The sequence below is a fragment of the Ambystoma mexicanum genome, chromosome 10, assembly GCF_040938575.1.
Source record: "Ambystoma mexicanum isolate Mex_15411 chromosome 10, UKY_AmexF1_1, whole genome shotgun sequence".
NCBI lineage: Eukaryota > Metazoa > Chordata > Amphibia > Caudata > Ambystomatidae > Ambystoma > Ambystoma mexicanum.
This window is the reverse complement of record NC_090932.1, coordinates 939,576,939-939,604,321: the sequence shown is the minus strand read 5'-3', so window position 1 is coordinate 939,604,321 and position 27,383 is coordinate 939,576,939. Positions and strand designations below refer to the sequence as shown.

At 44.8% G+C, this 27,383-nt stretch overlaps 1 long non-coding RNA gene across 1 annotated transcript in view; it reads left to right on the top strand.

The window, feature by feature from the left end:
• LOC138493259 (uncharacterized) overlaps positions 1-27,122 on the top strand; it is a 149,225-nt gene extending 122,103 nt beyond the window's left edge. Inside the window, exon 4 of the long non-coding RNA XR_011276334.1 lies at positions 26,770-27,122. This is a non-coding gene — a long non-coding RNA (uncharacterized lncRNA). The remainder of the gene's footprint in view (positions 1-26,769) is intronic.
• The last annotated feature ends 261 nt before the right edge of the window (positions 27,123-27,383 follow it).

Below are 27,383 nucleotides of genomic sequence, written 5' to 3'. Positions count from 1 at the left end.
ACTCCCATTATGCCCTATGGGGCAAAAATGGGAATGGGGAAGGGAAAATGGGAAATGGGGATTTACCGCCCCACTCACCTTGTAATGGGGCGGTAAATCCGCCATCCACCATGGTGTAAACATAGTTTACACCATGGTGGTAAAGTTGGTGCACTTAGCACCTCAGTTGTAATGAGGGCCTATATCTATTCTACCTGCGCCACTCCCGACATCACCATGTTACCTGCTTAACTAGTACATGCGCTTCCCTTGACAGCACTGGATCTGGACCCTTACTACACACCAATGGTAAATCTATTGGACAAATGTATATTTTGTGCGTGTTGGGGTGTGATATACAATCAAGCTTCTAAATCCAACAGTATCAGTTTTTCTTTAAAAATGTCTTACTCATCAATAATTGAATACATAGTATATGGGTGCATTTCTGGAAGGGGGTTGTGTGTTGCATTATATGTTATGTGTCTGATTTAATCCCTTGCATTTAAAGTTGGGCCTCTCATAGTTTTTGAGATATTACGTTAAATCCATGTAGGGAAACATGTTTGTGGCACTCGCATCAGAAAGATGGATTACATGTACATCTTGGCCAATTTGCTCCTTTAGACGCTGATATGATTGAATGGTGGGCTAGGATTTCATCTGGTAACAATGCAAAACTTGTTTGTGCACTGGTAAATTATTTAGATGATTTACTAAAATATCTTATCTGAGTAGTGTACAATTCGTATTGATAATGCCCTATTTTGACTCTTTTTTGCTTCATTTATTTTACTTTGTATGTTGGCTGAAATGTTACTTTTCCTTCATGATATGCTATTGATGTGTTCTCTTTTATTTTTTCCTTTTTTTGATTATTTTGTCTGGTTTGGAGGGTTTGAGATGTGACTTGAGGCTAAGGCTGTTGATGTGAATTTGAAACAAACGTGTTTTCGTTATGTTAAAACTGTAGACCTTTTCAATTAAAAAAATGGATTATCCAAGTGTAGTCTATACCAGCATCTGAGCCCTTAATCATATTTAAAATATGTGCTGTGAACTTAGCTTTCTCTTTTGCCAAAGGTTCTCTTTGAGTTCCATATAACAATGAAATGTACATCTTACCTTATTTCCCAATCCGTTGTCAGGAGAATCAAAAGAGAATTTAAAAAAATAAAAAAATAAAAAATAAAAAAGAGTATTACATGCTAAAAAAGGCCCTCTCTTCCTCTACCTCCTCCTCAACTCCTGGCCAGCCTGTGGCTGTCTCTGTCCACTGTCTATGTACACTCTTACTGCGTGCATCGGAGATGGTTGTTAGTGATTGATCAAGACCACAGTGCAAAATGGGAGGTCTGTAGTTCACTTTCTTTGCTCGACAAGTGGACCCCTACACTTGCCCGGCTGGGGAGTTTTCCGATTCCTTGATGGTATCTTCCTTGTCCGTGGCCCCTACTGTCCTCCTCGGTGGCTTCACAGGGCACGCTTTAAGGAAATGACCTGACCTTCCACAGTACAGACATACCTGCTGCTGTCTCCTTTTCTCCCTTCCCGCTTTATTCAAGGGGGGATCTCACCCCCCCCGATTTGCATTGGTTCTCCTAAACCTTCCGTTGTTCGGGCAGTATTGTCCTTTGAATGCACATACATAGAGGGTCCGGTCTGGTTCGATCTGCTCTTCGGTCCTGCAACCTATGATCCTGTTGAACAACAAGGTCAATGAATTCTGAGCAGTCTTTCGGGGGGTTCACTACTTGTGCGAGAACATCCTTGAGCTCCCCCCGCAACCCTGATGAAATAACGTGGTTCTCTTCTCCACTGGCCATTCTGCTTCAACTACGAGTCTATTGAACGTGGCTATGTATGTTAATAGGTCTTGATTCCCTTGGCATTGGGACAGAAGTTCGTTGTCTAATGCCTGCCCATGAGTACGACGGGCGAACAGCTTTTCTATCTCCTGCTGAAAGCCCCTGAAGTCATGCAGCAAAGGATTGTCTTGGACCACAAAGGGTACAGACCAGTCTGCGGCGCTACCACTCACGTAGGATAGCACAAATGCAACCCGTGATTAGTCATTCGGAAAGGCCCTTGGCCTACAAAGGAAGTGCAGGCGGCACTGTTTCATGAACGTTACAAACCTCTTGGGATCCCTGTAAATCGTTCGGGCGGGACCAAGGGAACTGCCCCAGGAAGGGTTATCTGAACGGGATTGGCTGATGGCGCTGCCATCGAGGGCACTCTTCCCGGAAATGGTGCATGCCCTGCTTGTGACTGGAGATGTTGCTGGCTTAAATTATCAGTGCGCTCTTTGGCTACTATCAGCTCCCTCCTCAGGGTGTTGGTCTCCTGCCTTGCCGCATGTACTTCGGAACGTAGCTGCCCCAACATGTGGGCTAACTGGTCAGTTTCTGATGTTTCCATGATGCCCAGGTGGATTTTGATGTGAGGCTTTGTGTTCTGTAACGCTCACCTGGTATCCACGGGGACGTCACTCAGCCTGTTCTGACCTCTTACAACCTCATACCCATCCCTGGAGGCATTTCGACTGGAGACTGGGCCTGAAACACAGGATTGGTAGAGTTTAAATCCCTATTGTCTCTGTGTGCTTGAACCCCTTCTTCCCCGGGGTCCCACCCTTCCCTTTGATCCACAGCTCACCTTGTTTTCTTGGATAGTGTGCTCTCTGTCCTACTTTCAGCGCAGGGGCACTTTGATTGATGCAGGCTCGTTGCTGCCTAGTTACTTCACTGGCAAGAGTCCGAAAGTATAGTATAATGAGTCTTTTGAACAGTTCTCTAACTTCGTTCCTTTCCTTCCTTAGATGATGCCCGGCGTCCGTGGATGGCAGCGTGCTGCTGAGATGAGTAGCGCTGAAGGTGAGTGAGAGCACGATGCACGATGCACCCCTTTCGTATTTGTATTGAACTGATTTCTTTTCCTGTGTCTTTTAGGTGCTGCAACGTTTTCAGCGTGGATGCCGGTTATGAATGCCTTTTTTCTGTTCTTTTCCCTTTTCCTTAGGAAGCGGCGTGCCGGGATGGGAATGACACCGCCGAAGATGCCAGCAGAACAGAAGGAGCGATGAATGATGGACAGAAGCGCCGCAAGGTAAGGCTGTTCCTAATGGTGTTCTTGTTCTTGCAGGAGCTGAGCGCAGAAGAAAGCTGCAGGCCTACTGGAGACTGATCCGAACACGATGAGTGTCATGCTGCAGGTGTAGAAAACACAAAGCATGTTTCTCAGCCTGGGCGTGGCTTAAATAGTCTGTGGGTATCCCAGGTGTCTCTGGGCTGAACCACACCCAAAAGCCTAGACCGCACATGCTGTTCTGGGAACCGAAATATCTGGGGGCATCCATCTTGTCCCCATCAATGCACTATAAGTCCAATCCCCAATGTTGTCCTATGGGAGTGAGTGAGTCTGGTGCCACAAGCGCCAAGACTGACTCCAAGTGGGTCTTTGGAGGGATGGAGAGGCCCTTAAGAGCCATGTAGGTGATCGTGGCATGGCTCCAGCCTGACATCTTGGAGGGCTGGGGACATGAGGGGCAGGAATCATGACACCATCCTTGTCGCAAAATGTTATACAATTCTGCAATTGCCTCGGAACAAGAATGACACTTATCCTCAATCCGTGTTTGTAGAACATTGCCCAGCACTCGGAATTGACCTGCCTCTTTATTACCCATATCTGACATCGCATCTGCCACTAGTGAACAACATGCAGTGGTAGGTCATAACATCCCCTTTATATTTTTAGACATCTAGTAATTCGAAACTCCGAAGAAGGGGCATCCATTAAAACAATAATTGATTCTGAGCATCCGAATACTCTGAAAAAAAAACATGTAGTAGGTAATATTGGTAAAATACTGTCCTCCATGCCATACATACAATCTCGCCTTTCTGTCATCATTTTACAAGGACTTGTCAGCATTCTATGTGATACCACGCAGGCTCCTATTACGTAAGTTTCTAAGGTCCCAAAAAACTCATGAATGAAGCACAAATAACACGTTTTCAATAGATGTAGAAAAGAAAGGTGCAATGGAACTGTCAGCCACTTCACAAATATCTTCTAGTTTAGTCCCATACCAAAAGGCCTTATGAACCACAGCACCCTAAAAAGAAAGATCCCTATGTTTCTTAGTTTCTCGATCCTCTACCTTCTACTCTCAACCTCATCAACCTCTTGTCATATGCTCGTTTCTAGAGGCTAGCCTGCAGTGCTTAATGGCCCGGGCAAGTTCAATGCTAGAACAAGATCGGCCCACCACCAGCCCATCACATTGCTGCTTATCCATGTCACATGTTTGGCGCTGCAGCAACTGTTGGCACAGGCTAGTAGTGGGATGGATGGGGAAGGGCACACATGGGTTGAGGAAATATAATGCTTTAAAGTTAGAAAACAATTGTAATGGTAGGTGTAGTGGTTCCGGAATTCTGGCACCCCCAGAGGAAAAAGAGTGCATTTGAACACACTTCTAAGTTCTAGCCACACTTGTTAGAAGTCTGGACCATACTTGCTGCCCTTGAGGTGATAATGCATTTGATAAAATGGTTGCAAACCTATGGCTGCTATCTTATTTGTCAATGTAGTAAAATGCCCCCCAACCCCTCCCACCGCCCAGTTTCCCAAATGGCTCTGAGTGGAGCTGGGGTCTCCTGTGAGAGTATCTTTCTGTTTTGACGTACACTAGGAAAAATAATAGACTGTCTGTAGTTAAAACATTATGTTTGATTGAATGAAAGTTAACAGATGTTGCAGTAATTACAAATCTGAGACATCCTCAAAAACATTTATTTAACCTCACACTGATTGAAGAATAAATAAACACACTAAGAATAAATAAACGCATTGAATATAGAACAGACCCAAATAAGTACTTGGTGCCATGTTTGGCTTTCATTTTAAACTTAGAAAAGGAGGCAGAGTAGGAATTGAATCTATGGGCCTCATTACACGGTAGGCGGTAAACCATGGCGCTATTAGTGCCATGGTTCATGCCGGTAAAATACCGGCACCGCCTTGGTGGAAAGGGGAATTACCACCCTATTCCAAGGTTGGCGGGGCGGTAATTCCCCCTTCCACCATTGTCCTTCCCCATTCCCATTTTTGCCCCATAGGGCTCTATGGGAATGGGGAAGGCGCTAATTACGGTACCGCAAATTGCGGTACCGTAATTAGCTCCACTGGTCCCTTTGCGGGTTGGTTTTTAACGCCTGCAAAAAGCAGGCGTTAAATTCCCCAACCCGCAAAGGGACCTCGTAGTAAGGCGTTAAGGATTTACCGGTACCAGTAAAATACCAGTACCGGTAAACCCTTACCGCCTACCGTGTAATGAAGCCCTATATCAAATAAATAGACTGTCAGATGGTATATAAATGTTGTGTTTGTTTGAAGAAATTCAAATTCTGCCAGCCACAGCATTTAGCATAAAATGACAAAATATTCTGTATAACATTTCACAAAATGCCATGGTACCTCCAGTTAAAGATTCTATCACAACTTTGCCAACAGCTGGTTGGGGTTACCATGGCTAAACTGTCATAGTCAAGTGCAAATGGCTATATATGAACAAAACAAACAAATGCAAATAACAGTTACTAAATAAAGTACACATAAATAATATATTTAATAATTACAAGTGCACTAGTGTGTAGTAATGAGCAACCCACTTTGAGGTACGTTTTCAAATCACTTGATCCTTTTACCCTTCCTACAGACCACACATTTGCATGATACCCATCGCGCCCATATCCCACACGATGTATTATTTTCCCTACATAACCTACTTCCTTCCACGCATGCAATCCTCTTTCCCCAGCCCATTTAGCAAAATACCCTTTTTCGCTTACGTGAACATTATGGCCATTTGCCAATCTAACGGTGGGTGAAATCAAGAGCAGTGTCGGCAAACTTCGAGACATGAGCTGTAAAACATTGATACATTTAAACATCAATCAATGTTTTCAACCAGCCTGCGCATCTCTCCTCTTCACCCATACTTTTGTGCCATAGCAACAGGATCTGCATACACACACAGTCCCTATCAGATGCCCAATGTGGAGAGTCTACACTTTGTGGCATTGTCTCACAGTGCTCCCGCCGCTCCCCTCGCCTCATGCCCCTGTGCCCACTTTATTCCACTAACTGCACACTGTCCCAGCCGGGTCACTGAGTCACTGGGTCGAGTCACAGACCGTGTGCCCAGGATGTGCCATCTGCCAGGCAGTTCGTGAGGCAATCACACCCTGCATTGTCCCTGCAGTCGCAACTTAAGCCACATATTAACACACATGCACAAAGACTCTTAACCCTAACCCCCGGATAGATTAATGGGGACAGATGATGGCTTTTTTGGCGTTTGGCAGGTATACTGAAAAACCGGAAGCTCCTTTCTGTCTGTAGCAGATAAGGGATGTTTGAAATGCCATTGACCCATAATATTACAAATGCCAAGTTTCTGAAAAATAAACACCTGATCTACACTGGCAAAACTGTCGACCAGTCGCACATTTGAGGATTACATCATCAGCTCTGATTCAGAAGAAGAGGATTCTAACACAGATACTGGGACATGCATCTTAGGGCACTAACGCGGACAAAGTCTACGGTATTAAAGGCAGGCACCTATCCTGACATGGACACTGCCCGTGGCACCTGACACCAGCACTGGGTCAATCACAAACCACTCCACCCTCACCCCCACATCCGTCGCATCCATCTGCAAGACTGAACAAACCTATGACCGTAATTCGCACCAAGAGGTCAGGTAAATGGCATATGTTCTGTTTTTGAAAATACCACCCAAAGGTTCTCCTTCTGGGATATCCAATTGTTCTGTAGTGTCTTTGGTTATCTTTTCATGTCTATTTGCAAACCTTTTGGAATGCATGATCCTTTTAAGCGTGTAGTCCATTCACATGCAGATGGCTCAAAGATGCTAATGTGTTCAGCAAGGAAGGAAGCCTGTGAGTATAAAGACCTTGTCTGGGGTTGGAAATGAGTCATTCTGTTTTATAGTAATGGTACCAAAAATGGTACCAAAAATGTTTGGTTACATTTGTAAACTTGGCCCAAAGAAATGGCTTACTGTATTTGTGGTGGGCATGCAGAAGTTAGATGCCCCAAATAAATGTGTGCATTCCATATGTGATGCAGCAGCCCTGGCCAACCGGCTCTTGTTGATCAGCAACCCTCCCCCTCTGATATTAGAGACAAGGGCCCTCATTACTAGTCAGCCGGTCCGGAAATAACGGTGGAGGTAAACCCGCCGCCACCGTTGTTTCCGGACCGGTTGATCTCGAGTTCTGCAGACGGGAGGTGTCACTCCCACCAGGTTTGAACTGGCAGATTTAACACCACCTGCCTGCAAGCGGATGTGGAAACACCAGCATGGTGCCAGTGTTTCCACCTCCCCATTCCCATGGAGTCCTATGGGACTCCAATGAAATGGGGATTTACCGAATTCCGCCTCCGGAATTCCCTGGAATTCAACCGGCAAAACAAAAGCAGATTGGAAAAAGTAACAACGCCATTAGGATCCCGGATATAAAAACCCCGGAATACTAATGGCAATAAACCCCTCACCAGCAGGCCATTACTGCCTAATGGTAATGCCCCTGGGGCCTCCACGAAGGCCATCGCTAACTGTATGCCCCGGGGGCATTACCTTATGCACTAATGGCCTGCCGGCTCGGGGCTCATTGCCACAGTAAAGGTACTGCTGACTGACATTGAGTGTGTTACAGTCCTCTGGGAATCATGACAAAGGATGGTAATGTGTTATTATGTATAACCAGACCTCACTTTTTGAAGAAGGCATCATTTGCCAAGGCTAGAGTATCTGGTTTCCTCATGAAGAAATGTAGAAGCTGCATGTTAAGTTGGGAGAAAAATAACTCTATAATGAACAGATCACATATCTTTTAAATTCTCAGGACCAGCTGTTTGTAATGAAGCCAATCTGATGGGTCCTTCCAATGATGAGAACAGCAACCTGCTTCTTGATTGTGGATTCCACGTACAAATTCTGCCTGAATGTTCAAGTGTCGGGCAAGCAAAATTCCCAGCGGGCTATTGCTGATTTTGTCAGATTCTTGGATTTCCTACTTCTTTCATATAGCTGAATGCTGGCATTTTGGCCATTCTCCTAACCTACAAGAATCTTCAAACGGTTGATGTACAAAAATAAATTCCTGTAGAGGCCATTTTCCCCCAGTGTCGTCTTGCACCTGATCTTAATGTAGTGGCATCTGATTCTTAGAGAAGGCGTGGGAATTAACTGAAAAGGCCCTGTCATTCCATGAAACTAGTTTTAGTACATGATGAACTGTTTACCCTTGCAGGGGTATATAATGCAATAGGCCTGCGAATATTTCCTGGATGGATGTCGAAAGAAGGTGTATCACTAAGGCTAAGTGTCTCAATGTCACTCTTTAGGACCTTAGTGTCTGAATAATTTCTTTCTTTATCATAATCTTGGCTCTGAGGATATCACAAAGCCTAGAAATTCGATTTTTGTGCATGCTGTGAAACGTTGATTTCTCCCAGTTTATTAGAAAACCCAAGTCTAGCAATGGGTTAATCACTTTCTGTGCAAGACCCTGAAGTCTGAAATGGCCTTGCACCATTTTTTAAATGTATCAGTCATCTAATATCATGTTCTCGTAATAACCCAATTGCAGTACAAAATAGTTTTTGAAAGCACCCATGGGCCAAAGACAGCCCGAAAAGCAATTGAACAATATTGCATTGCTAAAGTAACCCTATAAAGTGTCTGTAATCTCAATGTATGCAGCTGTTTTGATTGAACAAATGAAAATACAAAGATTGTCAGTAAGGTGTAGAGGTATTGTGGCGGCTCTGCAAAGTTGAAGCAAAAGAAAGGGAATTGCAAAGTCAAGCATAAAGTAACAAACAAAGTGAAGAGACAGTGTAATATAAAATAAAGAGACTGGAAACATGAACAAACATGTCATCAGTCAATGCAGGAGGAGACATACATTTGTCACAAGGTACATCTCAGGTTACCTCTGAAACATCCATGTCAACGAATCTTTTAAACTACCCGCACCGTCCAAATCCTTTCAATTTATAGCCACAGGAAAACCAAGGTCAAAGGTGGCAAGAATGGATTGAGGAATTTGAGGAATTATTAAGAGCAGTGGGAGACCAAAATGCCACAAATAAATTAGGCATTTTTATAAACCTAGTGGGGAAAGAAATGAAGAGCATCATCAAAACAATAGCATCTGAGGAGAGAATAATATATCAGTTATTGGTGACAGCAATTAGTGCCCGGTTAATAATCCCACCCAACAGGGATTATGAAAGATATTTATTCAATCAATGTACACGTAGCCCATATGAGACTATAGCTCAATTTGTGCTGCGACAGCAGAAAAAAGCGACATTCTGCGAGTTTACAAATTTTCGTGATGATGAGGCAATAAGGTTAAGGGTCGTTGAAGGGTGCTTGTCATCTCAATTCAGAAAGCATCTGCTAAAAAAACCCTGTCGTTAAAAGAAGTATTGGAGCTTGCAAGAATCTATGAAAGGGTGGACACACCCGTGGCAAATATTGAAAACCCAAAGAGAATGGGCACCATTGCTACTGTAAATCAAAACACACAATGACAAAGAAGATATGCTGGTCTGACACCGGGATCAGTCCGCAAAGGTGTGGGGGAGAGACAATGGGGGTCATTATGACCCTGGGGGTAGGGGGTTAACAGCACCGGTAAGGGTGCCGGTGCCGTTAACCTCCTACCACCCTATTACGAGGTCACTTAGCGGGTCCCACCAGGACCGGCTGGTTTTACCAGCATGTTTTAGCGGGACCCGTTAAGGGACCATGGAGCTAATAACGGGCCCGCAAATTGCTATTAGCTCCTTCCCCATTCCCATTGAGCCCTATGGGGGCTCGAACGGGAATGGGGAATGGTTTTCTGAATGGGGACTTACCGGGTCCTCCAGGGTTGGAATGACCCGGTAAGTGCTCATTCAGTGAACCCGGACATGGGTTTGGAGGCAGCCATGGTGCTATTTGCACCATAGCTACCTCCAAACTCGTAATGACCCCCAATGGTACAGATGTGTATTTGAATTTCCACACAGGGGTCCATGCCCTGCCTTAGTTCAATTGTGCCTACGATGTGGACAGGAGAATCATTTTCAGATGATGTGTTGAAAAAGAATGACGCTGCCAACAAACCGTTAGAATACACAGATGATATCAAGTATATTTGTATTTGTTTATTTGTAGGAGATATGATGGTCAGATAAATTTTGGGGGACGAACATACCCAGAAAGAGATGTGATAAGACCCAATGTGCTGTCAAAGACAAATCAACAAGGGACTCAACCGGGATTTGTCAGAGCTATAGACAATTTACAGATAGAAGCAACAGAACAGGGTGGTCAAGAACACAGTCAAACCATGGGATCATGTCATATTCAGGGCCAAGAAGAAATACAGTATGGAGACCCTTATGAAAATCCACCCATCCCTGTTAGGAAGAAGAATTGACAAGAGATCATTTTCAAGAATATGATAGGTATAGCAAAGAATACGTGAGGTTAATATATGACACAGCAGATGGTAAAGCAGCCATAAAAGTAACAGTGAGTTTGTGTGGACAAGACATACGATTTTTAGTAGATACTGGTGCAACAGTAAGGGCCTCATTACACGGAAGGCGGTGAACCATGGCACTAATAGCGCCATGGTTCATGCCGGTAAAATACCAGCACCGCCTTGGTGGAAAGGGGAATTACCACCCCATTCCAAGGATGGTGGGGCGGTAATTCCCCCTTCCACCATTGCCCTTCCCCATTCCCATTTTTGCCCCATAGGGCTCTATGGGAATGGGGAAGGCGCTAATTACGGTACCGCAAATTGCGGTACCGTAATTAGCTCCACTGGTCCCTTTGCGGGTTGGTTTTTAACGCCTGCAAAAAGCAGGCGTTAAATTCCCCAACCCGCAAAGGGACCTCGTAGTAAGGCGGTAAGGATTTACCGGTAAAATACCGGTACCGGTAAACCCTTACCGCCTACCGTGTAATGAGGCCCTAAATGTCATGAGTGAGGAGGAGTATGAAAGGATTGCTGATCAATATCCCCTACAGTCATCAATAGCCCACATTTTTTAACGGGGAGCAAAACAGCCACTGTTGTCTAAAGAGCAATTTCAGTGTGATCTGATTAATGAAGGACACTGTGTACCAATTAATATGCACGTCATAAAGACGTCTTTGTGGGTATATGCTTCTACGTTCACCTGGCCTCTGTGGAGACGTTGGGGCACGGTTGGACCCCTCCCTCGACTTGGCTCCCTTGGATAGACTCTCTCCCTCCGCTGCTGCTGAGCCTGCTGTTCTGGACGCTGGTATTGCCCCTGAGAGAAGATGAGAGGCAATGAGAATGGTGTGGTGGTGTCGTGAATTCCCTCAACCCTCTTGTGCCAAAATGAAGTGCACAAGCGTTTTCCCATGCAAGCTCACCTGTGGTTTTGTAACGCTGAGCTCTCCGAGTTGACCTAGTTTCTTCACTAGTCCATGGAAGTGGTGATCCAGACTAGCTGCAACCAATCCACTAAGAAGGTAAGTCTTTTGGTTATGGTTAATGTTTGTTTTCTTATAATGTCTTTTGCCTTGACTATTAATAGTAATTCTTGCAATGTCTTATCTCTTCCACAATAGGTGTGAAGATGGCCAATCAGAGTCGTGGAGCGAGTCTAGCAATTCCCTTGAGGATGATGGAGCTCCCTAATTAGCTGGTAAATTGGCCTTTATAATGGAACTCTAGACTCAGGTATGGCGCGGCCAAGCATTCGTTATTTATATGGTTTCTAACCTTTTGTGCTCTTTTTCCCTTGCAGGAGAAGACTGGAGGTGTAGAGCGGAGTTTGAAGGCTTGGGAGCAGCTCTGCAGCTGCAGGATGAAGGTACCGCAAAGATGAAGAAAGGAAGTGGAGCTCCGCTTTGCTGGACGCCCGGATCAGGTGAGGAAAGGCTCCAACTCCGATAGCGATGGGATGCAGGTAAGATGTGCGCCCAGCGATGGAGCGGCTGGAATCAGATAAGGAGCACCTTCAGCGATGGAGTAGCTGGATTCAGGTAAGAGGTGCCATCAGTGATGGAGTAGCTGGAATCAGATGAGATACGCCTTCAGTGATGGAGTAGCTGGATTCAGGTTAGAGGTGCCTTCAGCGATTGAGTAGCTGGAATCACTGAAGATACGCCTTCAGCGATTGAGTAGCTGGAATCAGGTAAGGTGTGCCTTCAGCGATGGAGTTGCAGGAATCTGGTAAGATGCATCTTCCGCAATGAAGTAGCAGGATCCAGGTAAAATGGTCTTCAGTGATGGAGCAGCTGGAATCAATTGATGCACGACAAGATGAAGAACAGGTAAGGACAGCGGGAAGCATTACGCTGCTGAAAGCAGAAAATGCAAAGCAGAGGCATGTGGGTGGGTTGGCTTTAAATAGGCTGGCCCTGGCCCCTCCCTTCGGCCCCGCCTTGTGGCTCCACCTTGCCCCTCCCAGGGACTCTTGCACATGCCTTCTCATGATAGTCTATGGCCACGCCCGGCCCTGATGCACGTGCCCTAGGCACAGAGTGTGCAAAGCAAACTTTTCCATGAGCCTGGTGCCAGAGGCGTCAGGACTGGGTCGATTTGGACCCTGGGGGTGAGGAAGGCCTGGACCCTTGTCCAATGGCCATGACAGCACTCCCCCGCAAGGCCCCTCTCATGGGCGTTCCTCTCCCCAGTCCAGGTTTGGTGGGGTTGTTATGGTGAAACCTCCTGATTAGTCGAGGTGCATGAACAAATTCCACAGGTTCCCAAGTGCGATCTTGAGGTCCATAACCCTCCCAATCGATTAAATAGTACAGTTTTGATGGTGCTATTTTAGAATCCAGGATGTCTTTAACCTCGTACTCCAGTTCTCCTTCGATAACTTCAGGCTCAGGTGGTTTTTTGATCCTAGTCTCAGGCTTCAAGAGGGAAATGTGAAATGCTGGATGAATTTGCATATTGGCAGGTAAATCTAGTTTTACTGCCGCCGGGTTGATGATGGCCTTGATGGGATAAGGTCTGAGATATCTGGGACGAAAGACCTGAGGTCCTTTTAATGGTTTATTTCTGGCAGCCAACCATGCTTTGTCCCCAATTTGAAAATGTGGCGCGTCGCTTCCCATCTATGCCTGTCAGAAAACTCTTTTGTTGTTCCTCGGCTTTAGTTAAATTCTTGGTTGCTTGCTTAATAGTTTGAGTAATAGTCTTATGTAGAGAGGTGATTGCCGGCATTTTTAGCTCGTCAAGTGGGTCAAAGGAGGACGTCCGTGGATGCTGACCATTCATGATATAGAATGGGGTTTGTCCAGTACTGGTGTGGATATTATTGTATGCAAATTCAGTTAACCAAAGAACATCCTTCCAGGATACTTCCATCTGCGGCAGCATGCATCTCAGGTATTGCTCTAACTTCTGATTAGTCCTCTCAGTTTGACCATCGGTTTGGGGATGGTGACTGGTGGACAGGCGAAGATCGATCTGCGCTATCTTGCAACAACTCCTCCAGAAGGCTGAGACAAATTGCGTTCCTCAATCAAAAATCAGTACCGAAGGGAAACCATGTAATTTGGTTACTTGTTCTAGGAATACAGTAGCCAGAGTTCCAGCAGTAGGAAGTCCTTTTAGTGGAATAAAGTGTGCCATCTTGTAGAATAAATCTACCACCACTAAAATTGTGTTGAAGCCATTGCAGGGAGGTAATTCTGTGATGAAGTCCCTGGATAACGTATGCCAAGGAACTGGTGGTATAGCCAGAGGATGCAATAATCCTGTGGGACTTGACTTTTGGGATTTCTGTTGTGCACAAACTCCTCAGGTTGCAATGAATTGGGCCACGTCCTTTCTGTAGGTTGGCCACCAATAATTCTTCCTGATTTTTACTTGTGTCTTCGTAATCCTGGGATGTCTCTCCACTAATGACTCGTGGTAATTTGCTATAATCCTATTTTGAGTTTCTTTGTCTCTAATATATAGTCTCCCCTGGAAATAGGGTAAATTATCCGTGATGGAGTACTGGTCTCCCTTGTCTAACCATTCTTGTTGGGCGGTTTGGTCCATTTGAGACTGGACGTCGACCTTCAAATCTTCCCAGCAGGCGGTTACTGCGATCTTATTTTGGATTCGCTCTTCCGGAATGATGGGTACTGGTTCTGATGGTATAAAAGTGTCTTTGTCTTCTCCCATTTGCGACAGAGCATCTGCTTTTCCGTTACGCACTCATGCTCGGTATGTGATCACAAAATCGTACTCCGCAAAGAAAAGAGCCCAGCGAAGCTGATGAGAAGATTGGGCCTTGGCAGTTTTTAAATATTGCAAATTTCGGTGATCTGTGATAACGGTGACAGTATGTCTAGCCCCCAGGAGGTAGTGTCTCCAGGTTTTAAGGGCTCTTTTGATCGCCAATAATTCTTTGTCTGTTATGGCATAGTTCATTTCTGGTGCTGTAAACGTATGGGACCAAAATGCTATGGGATGTAACTGCCCCGTGTCCGGGTCCCTTTGTGATAATACCGCCTCCATGGCCACACTGGAGGCATCGGTCTCAACTACATAGGGCATATCGGGACGAGGATGCCCAAGAATGGGTGCTGAAGTGAAAGCCAATTTCAATTCCTGGAAGGGCTTTTCGGCGTCGGGAGTCAAAGAAAACATTTTATTCTTTCTTAATAAAGAAGTGATAGGATGAAGGATTTGAGAAAATCCCGGGATGAATCGGCGGTAGAAATTGGCAAACTCGAGTACGCTCTGTTGGGGATGGCCACTGAAGAATAGCTTCCATCTTACGAGTGTGCATGTGCACCCCTCATGGGGTAAGCATGAAGCCCAAGAACTCGACTTTCGTGACATGGAAAAAACATTTTTCCAATTTGGCAAACAGCCGATGCTTACGGGAGTTTTTCCAGAATGGCCCTTACGTGGCCCAGGTGATCTTCCTTGGATGCTGATAGATGAGGATGTCGTCGATGTAGACAAGGACACAGACGTCCAGCAGGTTGTGTAGTACATTGTTCATAAATAACTGGAATGCTGCTGGTGCGTTCCATAACCCAAAGGGCATGACCTGGTACTCGAAAAGTCTGTATTTGGTTTGGAATGCCATCTTCCATTCGTCGCCTTTCTTTACCCTTACCAAATGGTAAGCTCCTCGTAGGTCCAATTTTGTATAGGTTTGAGCATTCTTTACTTGGTCAAGTAGTTCGGGAATGAGTGGCAGAGGGTATCTATTCTTCACGGTAATCTGGTTTAACGCCCTATAATCTATACAAGTTCTGAGGTCCCTTTCCTTCTTTGGCACGAAGAAGAGAGCTGAGGAGGCTGGGGACTTGGACGGGCGGATGAACCCATTAGCTAGGTACTGATCTAGATATGTCCTTAGGTGCTGATTTTCATGCTCAGTCAGAGCATAGATTCTACTGCAGGGAATTTGTGCCCCTGGGACCAGATCGATTTGGCAGTCGTAAGTTCTGTGTGGAGGCAGGGTGTTAGCTTGTTCCTTTTGGAAAATCACCCGAAAATCTTGATATTCGGAAGGTAATGAACCATAAATTCCTAGGATGGGTTGCCACTTGAGTTGTAGATTCCTCACGTCCCCATGGTAGCAGCTCTTTGCACATTCTTGAGGGAAGGTCAGCTTTCTTGTGTGCCAGTCAATCCTTGGGTTATGGGTTTCAAGCCACGGCATTCCTAGGATCATTTGGAACTGGGGGGCCCTTATAAGATCAAACGAGATGCTTTCCTGGTGACCATCCTGACATGTTAGCATTACCTTATCGGTGTGTTGAGTTACTGGCCCTGAAGACAGCTGGGAGCCATCCACGACAGTAACGTTTTCGAAGTGTGATTTTTGCTGAAGTGGAAGGCCTATCCGTGCGGCCAAATCCTGATAGATGTAATTTCTGCACCACTATCGATGTAGGCTTCTAGAGCATGTACACTTGACGGTTGTTGGTGATGGGTTATTAATACCGGGATGACCAGGTGTGAGGTCTGTACAACTTTCTTAATTCCGCTCAACAAGTGGGCCCCTACGCTTGCCGGGCATTTGAGTTTTCCGACTTCTGTTCTTTTTCTTCGTTGCCATTGTCCGTGGCACCTACCATCTTCATGGGAGGTTTAATAGGGCAATCTCACAAGAAATGTTCAGCCTTCCCGCATTATAAACAAAGTTGTCGTTGTCTCCTTTTTCCCTCTCAGCCTTGGAAATGGGAGTTCGTAATCCTCCAATTTGCATATGTTCGGTGGTTTCATGAGGCCTGGTTTGATTGTCCCAGGGGTCGCATATAAACTGATCTCCCTTCCACCTTCGTGCGGTCCATCTTTCGGTCTTGCAACCAGTAGTTCAATTGCACAGTTAGATTGATATATTCCGCACAACACTCGGGTGGATTGACCACTTGAGCTAGTACGTCTTTTCACTCACCAAGTATCCCCCGGTAAAAAAGTGTGGTCCGTTTCTCCTCAGGCCAATTAGTCTGTGCAATGAGACAGTGGAAGGTGGCAATGTAAGCCAATAAATCATGGTTTCCTTCTCTAAGAGATAGTATTTCGTTGTCTAATGCTTGTCCTTGGGTGTGCCTGGCAAACAATTTTTCCAATTCCCGTTGTTCCAAAGTTACGAAGTATTGGATCATCCTGGGTTACTAATGGCAAGGACCAGTCAGCTGCACAGCCTCCCAAATAGGAAAGTACAAAAGTCACCCATGCGCTGTCATTAGGGAAGGCTCCTGGTCAGCACAAAAAGTGGAGACGGCACTGGTTCATGAACAGAGCATATTTGTTTGGGTCGCCGAAGAAGTGTTCTGGTGGAGCCAGTGGGACTGCCCCTGGAAGTACCACTCGCACTGGTGGTGATGGTTGAGGCAAAGGAGTTGGTGCAATCCCGGGTAACGGAACTTGTCCTGCGTGTGCCTGGAGCATTTGCCTTGCCAAATCATCTGTCCATTCTTGGGCTACAATAAGGTCTCTCCTCAAGGAATTAGTCTCTTGTCTTGAGGCATTCCATAATGCTCAGGCAGAGATTCAGAGAGGTTTCGCATTCTGTTAGGCTCACCTGGTCTCTACGGGGACGTTGGGGCACTGTTGGAGCCTTCCCTCGACTTGGCTGCCTTGGATAGACTTTCTCCCCCAGCTGCTGCTGAGCCTGCTGTTCTGGATGCTGGTATTGCCCCTGAGAGAAGATGAGAGGTAATGAGAACGGTGTGGCGGTGTCGTGAATTCCCTCGACCCTCTCGTGCCAAAATGAAGTGCGCAAGTATTTCCCATGCAAGCTCACCTGTGGTTTTGTAACGCTGAGCTCTCCGTCCTGCTTCTTGTAGCAGGGGCGCGTATAGTGGACCTAGTTGCTTCATTAGTCCGTGGAAGTGGTGATCCAGACCGGCTGTGACCAATCCACTTAGAAGGTAAGTCTTTTGGTTATGATTAATGTTTGTTTTCTTATAATGTATTTTGCCTTGATTATTAATAGTCATTCTTGCAATGTCTTATCTCTTCCCCAATAGGTGTGAAGATGGCCAATCGGAGTCGTGTAGCGAGTCCAGCGATTCCCTTGAGGATGATGGAGCTCCCGAATTAGCTGGTAAGTTGGCCTTTATAATGGAACTCTAGACTCAGGTATGGCGTGGCCAAGCGTTCGTTATTTATATGGTTTCTAACCTGTTGTGTTCTTTTTCCCTTGCAGGAGAAAACTGGTGGCGTAGAGCGGAGTTTGCAGTCTCAGGAGCAGCTCTGCGGCTGCAGGAGGAAGGTACTGCGAAGATGAAGAAAGAAAGTGGAGCTCCGCGTTGCTGGACACCCGGATCAGGTGAGGAAAGGCTCTGACTCCGATAGCGATGGGATGCAGGTAAGATGCGTGCCCAGCGATGGAGTAGCTGGATGCAGGTAAGAGGCGCCATCAGCGATGGAGTAGCTGGATTCAGGTAAGAGGCGCCTTCAGCGATGGAGTAGCTGGAATCAGGTGAGATATGCCTTCAGCGATGGAGTAGCTGGATTCAGGTAAGAGGCGCCTTCAGCGAAGGAGTAGCTGGAATCAGGTAAGATACGCCTTCAGCAATGGAGTAGCGGGAATCGGGTAAGGTGTGCCTTCAGTGATGGAGTTGCCAGAATCTGGTCAAATGCGTCTTCCGCGATGAAGTAGCGGGATCCAGGTTAGATGGTCTTCAGCGATGGAGCAGCTGGAATCAAGTGGATGCACGACGAGATGAAGAACATGTAAGGGCAGCGGTAAGCGTTACGCTGCTGAAAGCAGAATAACGCGAAGCGGAGGCATGTGGGTGGGTTGGCCTTAAATAGGCTCTCCCTGGCCCCACCCTTTGGCCCCACCTTGTGGCTCCACCTTGCCCCTCCCAGGGACTCTTGCATGTGCCTTCCCATGATAGTCTATGGCCACGCCCGGCCAGAGGCAGTAGGACTGGGTCCATTTGGACCCTGGGGGTGGACCCTGGGGGTGAGGAAGGCCTGGACCCTTGTCCAATGGCCATGACAGATGCCTGCCACAGAACTGAGACTCATTGATGTGAGGTTTAAGCAGTCAGAAACAATACAGGGTATTCTGTCTCAGCATCATGATCTGAGAGTTTTGTCAGAAGAGGTGTTGAATGTGGAAAAGTTGAAGGAAACATTTCAAAAAATTATTTCAAGGAGTTGGGAAATTGAAGAAGCATGCAATACATCTACATATTGACACATCGATTGAACCTGTTCCTCAACATCTGAGGCGCATAGGATTTCATTTGCAGACGAGAGTGTCACAAGAGTTGAAGCAACTAAGTGACAACAACATCATTGAAAGAGTTGAGAGTGGTCCGACGCCTTGTCTATCTCCACTGGTAGTAGTACCCAAAGCAGGTGGACGTCTCTGTCTGTGCATGGACATGAGAGTTCCTAATACAGCGATACAGAGGGAAAGGCACCCGGGGCCCAATATTGAGGACATGATTATACATCTGAACCTAGCCACTAGATTCACCAAACTAGACCTGAATCAAGGATACCATCAGGTGATGATTGATCCAGAGTCCTGACCCATAACTACTTTCAGCATGCATGAGGGGTTGTTCAGATATAAGCGGCTCAGCTTTGGTATCTCATCTTCTGAAGAGATATTCCAGGAAACAATAAGAAGATCAAATCACCAGTAAAGAATGCATTTAATTATAGCGATGATATATTGATATATGGCATCAACCAACGTCAGCATGATGAGGCTTTGGAACAAGTATGTAGGATTTTACAGGAAAATGGGTTGACCCTCGATGGACTGAAGTGTGAAGTAAACAAGCAAAGCTTACAGTTCTTTGGACATATATTTTCAGAGAATGGAATGAGAGCGGATCCGGATAAGGTGAAAAGTATTCTAGATCTTGATGCTCCGAAAGATGTGGCTGAGTTAAGGTCCTTCTTGGGAATGGCTGGACATTGAGCACAGTATTTACCGAACTATGCAACCCTGACTGATGCACTGAGGCAGCTATTGAAGAAGGAGGTGGCATTTGTGTGGAATGAGGATTGTGTGAAAAGCTTTAAGAAAATGTATGAGGAGCTGGTCAGAGATAGGCGATTGGCATATTTCAATCCGAAATTGGAGACTGAAATCATAGTGGATGCTAGTCCTGTGGGTTTAGGGGCCATCCTGCCCCAAATAGATCTCAGAGGGACATGAATATGAAAGGCATGTTGTGGCATACGCTAGTAGGGCTCTGAGTGACATTGAACAGGAGTATTCTCATGCTGAAAAGGAAAGTTTGACTGCTGTGTGGGCCTGTGAAAAGTTTAATCATTTTGTGATTGGAAAGCCTTTTATTCTTGTTAGGGATCATCAGGCTCTTTTATCTCTGTTTGGAAATTCCAGGATCAAGATGCCTCCCTGAATTGAAAGGTGGGGCATACGTTTGCAGGAGTATGATTATAAGATTATTCATAAACCTGGAAAAGAGGCCAATCCTGTGGATTATTTGTCAAGGCACACAGAAGGATTAGCGGAGACCAAAATGCAAAGAGATGCAGAGGAGTATATATCTTATTTATCTCTTAATGCCTTGCCACCGGCAGTCACAAAGGAGAAATTTATGGAGAGAAGCAAGGCTGATCCGATGATTCAAGTAGCAGTTTGGCTCACCGAAACAGGGAAGTGGAAGTGTCTTGACATGGAACAAGGAGTGGAAGAAGGGGACATGAAAGATCTTCGACGATTGGCAAAGATGAGCAGTGAACTGTCAGCAACGGAGGAAGGAGTGCTTCTTAGAGGGAACATACTAGTGGGTCCGAAAAGTTTGAGAAAGGTTCTTGTGATGCTGGCGCATGAAGGGCACCGTGGGGTTGTGAACACAAAAAATATATATTGAGAAATCAGGTGTGGTTTCCTTGTATGGAGGTAATTGTTGAAGATACCCTGCAAAACTGTTTTGCATGCAAAGTGGTTACATCGAGTACCAATTTAACACCCCTTCAGATAGTGCCACATCCTGACGACCCATGGAATCGTGTGGCTGTTGATTTCTTTGGACCTTTGGATGAAGGAGGGTACTTGTTGGTGGCTCTAGATGAGTACTCGCGGTTTCCTTTAGTGAAGCATGTGTCGTCTACTGCATTCCATCATGTAGCAGTGGTGCTGGATGCATTATTCAGTGAGTGGGGAGTCCTTAACGTGGTCAAAACGAATAATGGGCCACTGTTTCGACGTCATGAATTTGGCAAATTTGCATCACATATGGTTTTTAAGCATCAGAAAATAACACCCTTGTGACCTCAAGCCAACAGTATGGTTGAGAAATGTATGAGTACCTTAAAGAGAATTCATCAGAAGGCAATTGTGGATAACATATCAATGCCAAAGGCTGGTTCTCAGATGTTACAAAGTTATCGTAACACTCCTCATGAGAACAGGATACTCTCCTTCAGAGTTGATGATAAAGTATAAGCCTCGTACGAGACTTCCATGTTTGGTTGATTATTCATCTGCAGAGGACAATGACATCAGAGAGAGAGATAAAGTGAAGAGGATAAAGATTAAGGAGTGGACAGATCGCAAAAAGGGAAGGCTGGAGAGAGTCACCTGCATGTGTGAGATTCTGTGCTAGTTCAACAGAGACAGCGTAAGAAATGAGATTCAAAATATTGGCCAATACTTTTGAAGATCAAAGAAGTTAAAGGATCCATGGTCACTGCTGAAGGAAATGATTGTGAGATAACAAGGAATACATAATTCTTCAGGAAAACGCCTGGAGAGCAAAATTACACTGACTTACCTTTTTTGGATGAAGATGATTTTGGAGTATACAGTAATGTTCCTGTAAATATTTGAACTTCAAGTCATGGGAATTTAGGTGATGATCCTGTGAATCTGGAGCCTGGTGGGTCAGAAGGTGGTAGGTTTTAAATAGGTATGTATTACAATACCCCTACCTAACACAACATCTACCACCACCAGAAGGGGAATTTTATGTAATTCTATAAAGGAGATAGATCCAAACTATGCACCAATTCTCTCAACCACACATCCGAGGTCCCTGATTACCCGGCACACTACGTCCGTAAAAAATAGACTGTATGTTTTGATGTATCAAAAAAAATAATATGAATTTATTCAAAACAATATATATTCATATAAAAACATAAATTGACCCAAAACACAGAACACAGTGAATCCAAAAACTAATACCTAGAACATTCATCTAAAACATCCTAACATGATTTGGCAGACAGAAAAGACACTACACTAATACATTGAACATTCTAAATGTGTTGTAAAAATGATACCCAACATGGTTCTGTTCTTCCAAATTCTCAAATGGTGAACATTCTTCAGGGGAAACTTCTGTAAAAATTGTAGACTGCTTCAACACCGTCTAAAGGGGGTAATTTGTCACATCACATAAATGGATTTCAATGCACCTAAAATACAGAAAGGGGGACCTTCAGAGAGGGGTCAAGAATTTGAAATACTAAATATACCATCTCACACTGCAGTTATAACTTCTGGAGTGTGCGGACTAGAGGCATGGCCCACATCTAAGGCACCCTACCAACAGTTCTGTAAATTAACTCAAAATTAGCTTCACTGGGAATTCTCATCAACGGCGTGCTATTGATAAACGCTCCACCACATGCATCAATTACCAGATGCATCTACTTCCACCATGGGCGCACACTGTCACCTCAATATTCAATTAGAGACACTGCAGAGAAAAAAGAAGGTGGTGGAAGTTCTAATTTGCAAGATGCGTCCTTAGAATGTCGGCCGCATAGATTGGTCCGTAAGCCGACTCGTTTAATTGAGCAAATGTAACTGCTACTGATTTGTAAGTATGAATTTAGATGATAAGTAAAGGGGGGTTGTTGTGTAGTAAGTATATGTAAGATTATTAGAATCACAAGGATAGGTGGAATATGGAATGTAGTGGGAGGAATCTAGAATGTGGAAAGGGTTGACAAGAAGTAGGGGTTTATTAATAAAAGGATGAACAAGTATACTCAAAACCCCTAATTTTGTTTCTCGCTGCCAGAATTGTTACAATTTCACAATTTGGTATCAATTTTGGTTAAAAGAAAGGCAACAGAATTGTGAAATTCGAATTTCCATGATATTAAATAACAGAATTTTACCCAACCCTTTCTTTCCTTAGAAACATCCTTCCATATTTTAAGAAACATATGGCCAAGTTAGTGTCACATATGGAAATAGTATGTTGTGTTCCTCTCATGGAAACCTAGGGCATTCCACCTTCATCTTTTTCCTATATATGTTATTTTGTTTTTGTCCTTAAAAATATTTCTGAAAAACCTGAAACTTGTTCTCAGAACTCAAATTGACGAATGGTGTCCCTCTGGAAACAAAGACTGCATTATCATAGGTTGCAATAGAAGTAGCCTGCCTAGGTTTATCAGCATTTGTGAGAGGTTGGCCAAAGGGTCAGTCAATTTGAACCTACACATTGTGGTGGATGACCTCTAGCTGGCTAACTCAGCTAAGGGAGGGTTCCATTTTATCAGCTGCATTACTTAATTGGAATTTCATGGCTGATTCCAGGGGGGCATATAGTCTTTGTAGAGTTAAAGAATTAGCTAGTTTGGCTATTATGTTAATGTTATGCTGTTCAGTATATACTTGTGTCTCCTTTTAATTAGCTGGCCGTAGTTATAATGATATGAGATGTACAGCTTATTTGCTGTTAGTTTTGTGGTATCTTTTGGTGCTCCATTTGTTTGCTTTCTTGTTTAATTTGATTATTATAAATGTTCTTCTTTTTTTCTTGTTTTTGCTTTATGTTTTATGTTATGGTGTCTTGTTTGTCCGAGCGCCTGTTCACCTAAGGGCCTATGGTGCTTTATAAATGGACAAATAAATAGAATCATCACCTGGGTCAACTTGGATACAAACTAATGGGGCTGGATATGTGGATGTTGCATAAAACTTGCACCAGAAATCCCTTGGGGAGAGTTTAGGGCATGGTCATATATTTCCTTCTTGACATGATATCTGCTATCCAGGTGTGGTATGCTGCCAACAACCTCTGCCTTAATGCCAGTAAGACTGAGGTTCTCCTCATCGGCACACCTGCTCCCTCCTTTCCTGTCACTCTCTGGCCCGCCTCTCTTGGCCCTCTTCCTTCTCCCAGCTGTGAGGCTAGAAACCTCGGGGTCTTCTTCGACTCCACTCTCTCCTTCTCTCCTCACACCTCTGACGTCTCTAAGAAGTCACATTACCAGCTGAACCTCCTCAGAGGCATTCTTCCTTTCCTCTCCTTCCCCCAGAAGCTCACTGTCTCTAGAGATCTGGTCCTCTCTAGTCTGGACAACTGCAACAGCCTCTTTCTAAAACTGCCTGCTTATACTCTCCGCCCTGTGCAAATCATCTGGAACAGGACTGCGAGACTTGTTCTTGGCCTCAAGCCCAGGGATCATATCTCTCCAGGACTGAAATCTGCACTGGCTCCCAGTGGCTGCAAAGATTAAGTTCAAAACCCTCTGCATTGTCCACAAGGCCTTCTGAGGCCTGGGGCCTCAATACCTTCAACTCTCTTTTCCTAAATATCTTCCTTCTCTAGCTCTTCGCTCATCCGCCTCCAACTCCCTCAGGCTCAGTCGCTTCTCCAAGCAACAAATTGGTGGTAGATCTCTTACTTCGGCTGGAGTCTCCCTCTCAAACAGCCTCCCTGCCTCCCTGAAAATTGAGGAGAACCATCTCCGGTTCTGGAAGCACCTCAAGACCTTCCTCTTTGCTTCTGCTTTCTCTCTTCCTCTTCCCTGCTTAACTCCTGACTGCAACTGCAATGGTCACCTGGCTACCCTCTGATCTTGGGCCCAGGTCCCCTTCCCTGCCAGCTGCACACCTGCGCTGCCTCCCGGCCAACGCCTGCACTTGGGAGCTGTTTCTGTATTCCTACAGTCCCTACCACCTTTTGACACTTGATGTCTGCACTTACTCCTGCACTTGACACTAGCTGGCTGCACTTTTACCTATTGTTTTATTTATTTTATGTATTTTTTACTGTTGATCACATGTATTGCACTCCCTCTCCCCCCGCACTTACCCTCCCCTCCTGCACTTGCGCGATTTCAGTGTCACCTGGCCTAATAAGATCGCTATCTTTGTCTTCCCTCAGTTCCCCCTACCTTGCCTTGTCGCGCCTTGAAACACTTGTGTATAGGCACGTTATGAATGCCATATCATGATATTGCACTTCTTCATCGGGGTAGGAAGGATCAAAGCTGACCCCATGCCACCTGCCATATATGCTCCTTGTAGCACCCCGGTCCTGAGATGACTGTAATGTTCATCCCGTGACTTGCCTTGCTGGCTGTCATCCAAATAACTACTCTTCTAAGAAGGTTTAATATATTGGGGCTCATTTAGAGTTTGGCGGATGCTCAAATCCACTGGCTTTCGGCTGGCAGAATGAAGGCTATTTAAGGATAACACTCCACCAGCTGGTCAGTGCACTCAGAGAATGCACTCAGAGAGACATTAATCACCCATGTTATCGTAGGTCGCACTACAGAAGTAACCATCTAAGATACATTTTTTACAATGCAATGAGTAATGTCATGCTGCTAAAAACTGTCCTACTCAATTTAATTTGAATCCAAAATTACATGATCTGTGTCTAACTATTTTCCTCCAAAGGGTCCATTGTTAGTGATGCCGTGCTTGCCGTCAATGTTGCTTGGTAAAAAAAGTATCTTTCTTCATGAGCTCTACCATCAAGTGTTAGGGGCTATGCTTTAAGGAGCTACACATGGCGGCAGAAACCCAGAAAAGATTAAAGACAGGGCCAAACTCATTGAGAAGTGTACCGGTATTCGAGCATGGCAAAAATCCTGCTTCAGAACCCTTCTGAGACTTATACCAGCACTCACTACTTGAACACAGATTTATAAATCTGTAAATAACAAACCCATTTTATGAACCTAGCTCAGTTCCAGCTACAATTATCTTTTAATGTTGGCCACAACCACCATAGATGCAGCTCCTATCTCACTAGTGAGGAAACCTTTCACATTGATGTTTTTGAAAAATAAGGAATTTTCTACATGTTTTTGAGGAATTACCAACTGGCAAGGGTGTGAAACCCCTGACTTTTTACATTTTTGTTAAATAATGAAAATATACAGGTAAATCCATCTCTGAATCAGATTCCCCATTCAAAGGGAGTATCCTCACACAAGGGTTCTGCATTTCCAAAGCCCTTTGATCAGAAGTCAGAAAGGAAGAAAGTCTGGTTAGTGTAGACAGAGGAGCTTTGTACAGTGGTGGAAGACTTCCACAATCTTGTTTCTCTCTTCCTTGCACTCTCTCCTTCGTGCCCCCTCCACTTCATCTAATTGAAGGCTTCCCCCACGCTACACAGTTCCCCTCTCTACACTAACCCAGCCCTCTTCCCTTCTCACTTGGATCAAAGGCGTTTAGAGATTTCAGCACCCTTGTGTGAGGCTACTCGCTTTGAATTGGTGTGCTCCTTTGATGCCTGGGCCAGGAAAGCTTCCTGTATAGTGGCTGTCTCTGGCGGAGGGAGTTATCCTCACAAAGAGATCAAAGAAGAGGCCCGGCCATTCAGGTTCCTGTCCTGTCATTTGGCAGGGCCAGCCTTTCTGACCAGAATACACATCACCTTCCAGAGCCGAGCTCACAGGAGCCGACACATGTGTGATATCAAATTGGATGTGGCTACAATGACCATGAGTAATGCCATGCACCATGCCTTAAATCAGGCATAGCTTATATTTAGTTTACCCTGCCACCATCTTGGGCTACTGCTTTATCATCATAGTTTTGGTGCAGGGGTGTATATTTTACATGCAGCCCCTGCAATGCAGATACATGGCTGTCACTGCAGCTGTCAGGTGGGCAACTGTGCTCTTTGAACCTGCTCTGTGCCACTGGTACCGCTGGTAGAGCAGGTGCTACAGACCAGGAGACTTATGCAGCAGGGCACAGATACACACTATGCTTATGGCATGGAACTTTTAAACAGGAATCTGATTAGCAGATTACTTTTTCAGAGATGGAATTGCCTGTATCATTTTATTAATTAATTAAAATTAAAAAGCCTGAGCTTTCACACACTTGCCAGATGGCAATTCTTTGCAATCATGTACAGATACAGCGCAATATATATGCCAAACATGTTGTATTAATAAAAACATGAACCTTGTAACATAGTTTTATTTTTATTTTTAAAGCCAAAATACTTTTCTTTTTCTTTTTTTGCAGGATGGGAGCAGCAAGAAACAAGGGTGATGATATTCCATGACTGTGGACAGAATGGTGGAATATCATAAAGGCAGAGATCCAGCACAGGGGCTTCTGGGAGATGTTGTTTTTTCTTGCTGCCAAATACTTATTTGTAGGACAGGAGCAGCAAGAAACGAGGGTTTGCTCTCCACACTGGGATATGATATACCATGACTGCAGACAGATTGGTGGAATAACATAAAGGCAGAGGGCTAGCACAGGGGTTTCTGGGAGATGTTGTTTTTTCTTGCTGCTGGAAATAACCAAGAAACCGAAAAATGTATAATAGTAGCCTTCACGCCATGAAATAAAATGCTTACCAACTATGCACACACATGCAGTCTGTTTGATTCCTTCCATATAATAGATTTCAATCTCCCAACACAATGTTCAATCATAACACATCGGCGGTATAAGCTGTCTGAACACGTTCAGTATGAACTTAAATCATAACTCAGAAACTAAAGCTACACAGTAGTATGCGTTTTATTTTGTGATATGGTCAATACCTACGTATTTGCTAAAAAAAAAAAAAAAAAGATTACACTTTAAGCTTTTTGCTAGACAGCTAGATGAACTAAATTACCAAACCA